At 36.1% G+C, this 6641-nt stretch overlaps 1 long non-coding RNA gene across 1 annotated transcript; it reads right to left on the bottom strand.

Annotated features, from left to right (window-relative positions):
• Positions 1–884: 884 nt before the first annotated feature.
• LOC143442984 (uncharacterized) lies at positions 885–4243 on the bottom strand. Its single transcript, XR_013111614.1, has 3 exons — positions 3945–4243; positions 2468–2969; positions 885–2306 (listed from the first exon to the last, which is right to left on the bottom strand). It is a non-coding gene; the product is annotated as an uncharacterized LOC143442984 (long non-coding RNA).
• Positions 4244–6641: the final 2398 nt, after the last annotated feature.

The following is a 6641-nucleotide window of genomic DNA, read 5'->3' as shown; positions in this document are numbered from 1 at the left end:
TTATATTTAACAATGCACCATTTTTACTTACATGCAGAATAACTAAGAAAATGTATTTGTATGTTAATTTAATATTTTAAAACACTCTAGAAGAATTTTGAGATTAATGAACAAATAATTTAAGAATTTTTGACTTAGTACCTAGGTTTTTGTACAATACCTGTTAGTGCCACTTCATGGTGGCAATTTGGTTCCCATATTTCTTATTTCTAAATGTTTCCATTGTAAATGCAGGCTGAGTACAAGGAACTTATTGGTGATTCAAAGGGCTGGAATGAAACAATAGTTATTCAGATGTTCACCCTTGTGATTTTTCTATGGTTCACTTCCTTTGTGTGCCAGATGCTCTGCCTACAGCTTCTCTGTTCAGTTTTCCCAGTTTTACCAAAGTCTGAACCAGACATCTAACAGAATAGTGTACAATGTTTTCCTCCATGAAACCCCTTCCCTCAATATCAGCAGTCCTGAAACAAAAAATGGGATTAGTGTGTGCCTAAGGGTTCCTACTTCTCTTTATTTTCCAGGTCATTTGGATGTGCATCTTTTCTTCAACATTATCTGCAACACAGGATATGGTCCATTCTAAAATATGGATGAAGAAACCCCTCAAGATATGTTTTATCTCTTTTTACAATTGATAACATCATATCTTTCTCTCAAAACCTACATTAGATTATATCCAGACAAACATTACAGGTGTTTTTGAATCCTTTGATTAAATCTTGGTGAATTAAATCTAAGTATGAATTCCAAAAAAAAAAAAGTTTACATACACTAAAGATTCAGTTATAATACATTTATTATTCTATAAATAATTCCAAATCCAAATATTTATTTCATCTAGTTCAAGTAAACATATTGAAATATATTTCGCTAGTGATGCATTAGAATTGAAAGGTGAATTAATGGTACACATTACTATAGTCAAATGTCACAGGTAAAACTCCATGAAATTATTTTTTTTCTCTGATTATCTTGCTCCCAGCATGTTTACATAAGAATTTCAATTTTGTACTAAATGTGTAAATTTTCTTTGATTTATGTTCAGATATGTTTTAAAATTGTTTCTTTTAGAAATAATCCCTTGATATACACGGACTAATGGAGTCACAAAGACCGTGGCAGCACACACAAGGCCTGCATAGGTTAAAACCTTATAAAATTGTAGCACTGAGAAGGGAGGTCTTAAACATAGCTATTTGCAACTGATATCTATTTGGAAAGGCAAAATTAGCTTTCTCTGAGGGAGTGTTAAGAGCTATATCAGCTAAATCTAAGTAGCCATGAGTAGCCATGAGTAGCTGGCCGATATAAAACTGACTTATGATATTTATAGGCTTTTCATTTCATTTGATCTTATCATATTGTTTGCTTTTGGTTCATATGGGTTTATATTTTACTTTTACTTTTTCTGTCTGAGAGAAAGATCATGAAGCTAAGTGGGTAAGATGGACAGGACGGTTGGGAGAAGGGAAAAAATAAAAAAATATAAGATGAACTGTTTGCTCGATTTCATAAGATATTTGAAAACATCTAATAACAAATGCCCCTGCACAATTTTTTTGGTTTCTTTCAGCATGTAGCAACGTGAGGAGGCAGAAGATCAAAGATTACCCAGATTTAAAGAGAAGGAATATCAAACACATTTAACTAATACATACAAATGTAGGAGTAATTTAGTAAAGTTATATTTTTCTTCTCAACATCAAATATTAAGTCCCCAACAATTTAGGCTGTTATTGAACATACATACATATTGTATGTATAATACATATATACATTTATATATGTACATGCAAATATATATGTAAAGCTAAACTAGTTTCATCCATTTTAAAGCAATATTATTTATAATCTGTATACCTGTAGAAATGCACCAAATTACTAGAGAAAAACGAATAGAATTCTGTAGTTATAGAAACAAGTTTAAAAAACTAAAAATAACCATTTATCATTTCATTCTAAGTGGAAACTTTAGTCTTTAAATGATAATTAGAGTATGTGGGAGGAAAATGTTCCTGCTAGGTTGTGATAATGGAAAATTTTTAAGAAAGACAAAATAATTTGCATTTATTCAGGCTTTGCATGAAAATCATAAACTAGTGATATAACAATGCTGTCAAGCTTAGACAGATACAAGGATCAAGTTCAGTCGCACCGCACTTAAGGAAGCAAACCATCTCATTCTTCAATCTTTCCTTTCTTTGTGTATGTTGAAAGCACAAATCCAGTTTCCTTCACTGTTGTCTTCTTGCAATTCTTCTTCCTCTCTCTCTCATATCCCATTTTTTAAAAACCTTAATTTCCTGTGCAGAAATGTAAACAAACAAACAAACAAACAAAAATCTTTGTTTGTGTCCATGCCTTCATAGTATCAATGCTCTTATTTCGCTCTGAAGTGAACAGTGATAGCTATTTGGGGTAACACTTATCCCAGAGTAGAAAAGTGTGAGTAGAAATGTCTTACCTTGTAAAATAATTAGTAGGCAATAGGCGTCAGACAAGGCAGGTGACCATTCTCATGATGATCAGTTCTTCAACAACGTGCTGCAGAGGGTTGTCTTGTTCTACTTGGACAGGGATGTTGGGTTGGTAAGAAGAAAGCTCGACTTAAGAAGCATTGTGACTTTAAAGTGTTGAGCAAGCAGGAGCAAGTGGCACCCTCTGCTGTTTTATTGTGTGCATCAATGTAGTCCTACAGTCCTCCCACAGGCCTTTCTTATCCTGACATTTAGCAACAATATGGTGGATAGGTTGCAAAAAGACCAGGACAGACAGCTTCAGGTTCTTTTTCCTTAGTCCGAACATTTTCATGGTTCTTATTAATTCACTGTCTGCTTCTTCTCCACTTCCTCTTGTCATGGCTGGTGTCAGTCTGTTCATCTGATTCTTTGGGTGTTAGACCCATTACTCCACTTATCTTCAATGACTGCAAGAATGCTCCCATCCCTCAGGTCCAGTGAGATCACCTAGAATTATACCATCTTGGTAACCAATGGTAGATACTCCCCCCACTCCACCCTCCCACCTCTGCCTCCAACCATTACTGCCGCCAAGACTACAAAGATACAGTGCACACACACACACACACACACTAGTAATACCACCCAGACCCTGCCATGGTCTCTGCCAGTCTCTGCCAGGACTGCTTCTTCTGACACATATTAGCTTCCTAGCTACTTTCACACTTTTGCACACCGACTGCTTGGTTGCTGGGCAGTGGCTGTTCCACTGCCACTTCTGCTGTTGCTGCTCTGTGATCTCTGCCTTCTTCTGTTTGCAGGGCCATCCTTTATATTCAAAGTTGACCGATGACCTATTGAAAAAGCCTTTCCTTGGGCTTGCTGCTGCACCTCCTTAGGAGGTAACACAGGAGGGTGTAAACCAGCTGACTTACTCCTAGATTTTTCTTAAGGCTTCTGCATGTTTTCACTTTACAGACTTGCCCTTTTAGAAAAAAACTTTTCTTTAAAGCCTGGAGAGGTGTCTTTAAAGTTTATAGCACTGGCTACTTTTATAGAGAAGCCCTGTTTGGTCCCCAGCATCTACATGGCCACGCACCATCTTTTCTACTTTCAGCTTCAAGGGATTTAATGCCTATTTGTCCTGTGTAGGCATCAGACATACAGATAATGCCTACAGAATACTTATACACACAAGAATATATATCTAATAATAACATACCTAAAAGGAAAAAGAATTTGTAATTATTTTATTTCTTATGATTATCCTGTGTGAGTGACATTGCAAGTGACCAGAATGTGGAGTTAGACAACAACATTTCCTCGTAACTTCTCTCCTTCCACCAGGAATTGCAAAGATTAAAACTCAAGTCCGCTTCAGTCTTTCTCTACAGGCATGTTTATGTATTTCTGTGGCATCTTATGACCATGCAGCAGAGGTCACAGCAATCCATCAGCTTTCCCACCAAAGGGGTTTCTTACCTCTGGCCACTGTGGGAATGATTGCAGGATGAAAGTCAGCAGCCAAAAGTCAGCTATAAACTGTTCCATATAGTCCTGGTTGTAACTGTGTCTTTAAGAGTCAGGAACCTCTGTTGAAATCTTTGTGCTGACTCTCAAAGTATCCAGAGGGTTCAAATCAGCTACCGATGGTGTACGTGCAGTCCAGCTCCTCATTAGATTTATAGTGCATTTGCTTAGGGCAGCAAAGAAAAGTACAACCACTAATTAGAAAGTCAGATTGCCCATCTGCAGCATCTGCTTATTTATAGGAAAATGAACTTCACACAGAAATCTTTGAATATAGTCCTAAAGATCTTATAATTAACACCAAAATTAATTTTAACAGTTCCTTAACACTGCTGAACAGCCCAGTGTCTTAAGAGGGGGTGTCCCCTCATTTGTCTCACTAACTCAAAGCTAAGACCACTTGCTAAAATTTGGTGGCCAAAATATAAAGATGAATAGTTATTTTAAAATTTTAAATAAATTAATTAAATTAAAAGTAAAATATGATTATTGTGTAAGGGATGTTTTACACAATATATTATGTTTTGACATGGGATACACTGAGAAATGTGATTTTTATGTATTGTTTTAGTTTCATGCACAATACTCCATTGAAATTTGAACACCGGATCTATTTAATGAGCTTCTCTCTACTTTACCATGCTAACAAAACCTTATATCATGCTAGTCTTTTAATTGGTATCCACATCTTACTATTTAAAGTGTTTCCTGTCAATGTGTGACACTTTTGTCATGGTAGGCCTCTCAAAATACTCTCATCTGTCACTCAGAGCAAAACATTCCTATTTATAGTTAAGAATATATATATATATATATATATATATATATATATATATATTTCTGGAGCATAATTTTATTTCTGTTCCACATCAAGACATCAATGACAACATCAGTCTGAAACAATACACGTAACTCCATGAATTACTAAAGTATACTACGAAATATTACTGGTCAAGCAAGTGAGCAGCAGGAGGGTGTAAGGTGAGTGAAGAGATTTCGCAGATTTGTTTTCAAAATGCTTTCCAGCAGCTGCGATCCCTATTTTCACACATGTGTTCATTGGCTTCAGTGATTCAGAAGAATCCTCTCAAAGGTCCTGCAAACTGAAACAGGTTAGATATGATAATTACTCCTTACCCCTACAAAGAACTCACCTGCAGATGCAGATGAAACCAAGACTCCGTTATGTTGAATGCAATTTACTTTCTCTGTTTCTATGTATTTTCTTCAACTCATTAGAGAAAACAGATTTCACCTCCAGGTGAAATTCATTTCTGTCTTAAGAGACAGCATATAATTGTCTTTCACTTTCCTTTCGATTGCCTCTTATTTTAGCGTTTAATCCTTCACCCATTAAAATAACTACATGGAGATGGCATTTCTTTTGGGGAAAGTTATAGATATGCTAAGTGGTGTGTGACAAATGAATTCTATAATTTGAAAGCCTAGTAGCTATCAGGTGGTGAGCAATGGCTCTTGCCAGCTTTATTGACTATTAAAGGGACATTTTACAGCACATGCTGCTTCAGATATTTATTCTCAAGTTAAGCCTGACGTGCCCAGTGTCACAGTGGAACTGCTGTCATTATCATTCTAGAACCCTGTCTTAGGTAGACTTGTAAAATATTTTTACCCATTGGAACTGTTGCTAAATCGTTCAAAAATAAATGCAACATTTGGGGATTTAAAAGAAGTTGGTTTTATTAGATTTTTATTTTAATTCTGGAGAAAAAAATTAAACCAGTGTCAAAAAACTGCATCTGGAACAGTAAAGTTTAATCTTTATTTACTAAGAAAACAGTTCTGTACTCTACATCCAACTTTATTTTCCTGTTTGTTACTTGAGATGTCTGCTTTCCCAGGTTATTTTGGTACTTGCTACATAGTTCAGGTCAGCCTTGAACTTATGGTCCCTCTGTCTTCCCTTGTCATGTGCTGGAATTACAGACAAGAACCAAAGAGACATAATTTCATTAATTACTATTAAAAATGTTTTAATATTGTCAAAGAGTAGATGTATACAATTGTGATCTTACAATGAGAGACAATGAATCTTTAGAAAGGTCTGAGATGTATAGTAAGATCCATTTCCAGAGAATCCAAACAACTCATATATAAGGAATATATTCTGTATATACTCAAACGCCAACAGTATAAACAACAAAGTGATCCACACACAATTTTCTTCCATCTTCCAAAAGATGTTCCAGCTCTGCCCTCTGTTGCTCACACAGCTTATCTTCTAGGCTTTGGCTGGCTCTGCTCCACTGCTGCTGCAGTTCTTCGTGATCATCCCATGTTACTGGCATCTCTAAATCACTGTGGTCTAAATCACAGTGCTGCAACTGGGCTGCACTTTTACTAATAGCCTCTTATAGGCTCTCTTTATGGTGACAAGCCTCAACATCTTCTTTGTATGATTTGTTCTGTTCTGGAGCTTCAACTGACTCTGAGGCTGCACCTTCACCAATGGTCTTTCCTAGAATCTGAAAGTGTCAAGCCTCAACTGTGACTCATTCCATGACCCCTTCTTAGCTTCAAAACTATGTCAATTTGGGTGACTCATATACTACCAAGTCTGGATGCTAACAAAAGACTCAACCTTGGAACAGATTCTCTGTAATCTCATAGAACACTTCCCAGAAGATT

The sequence above is a fragment of the Arvicanthis niloticus genome, chromosome 7 (genome assembly GCF_011762505.2).
Source record: "Arvicanthis niloticus isolate mArvNil1 chromosome 7, mArvNil1.pat.X, whole genome shotgun sequence".
NCBI lineage: Eukaryota > Metazoa > Chordata > Mammalia > Rodentia > Muridae > Arvicanthis > Arvicanthis niloticus.
This window is presented reverse-complemented; position numbering and strand designations above follow the sequence as displayed.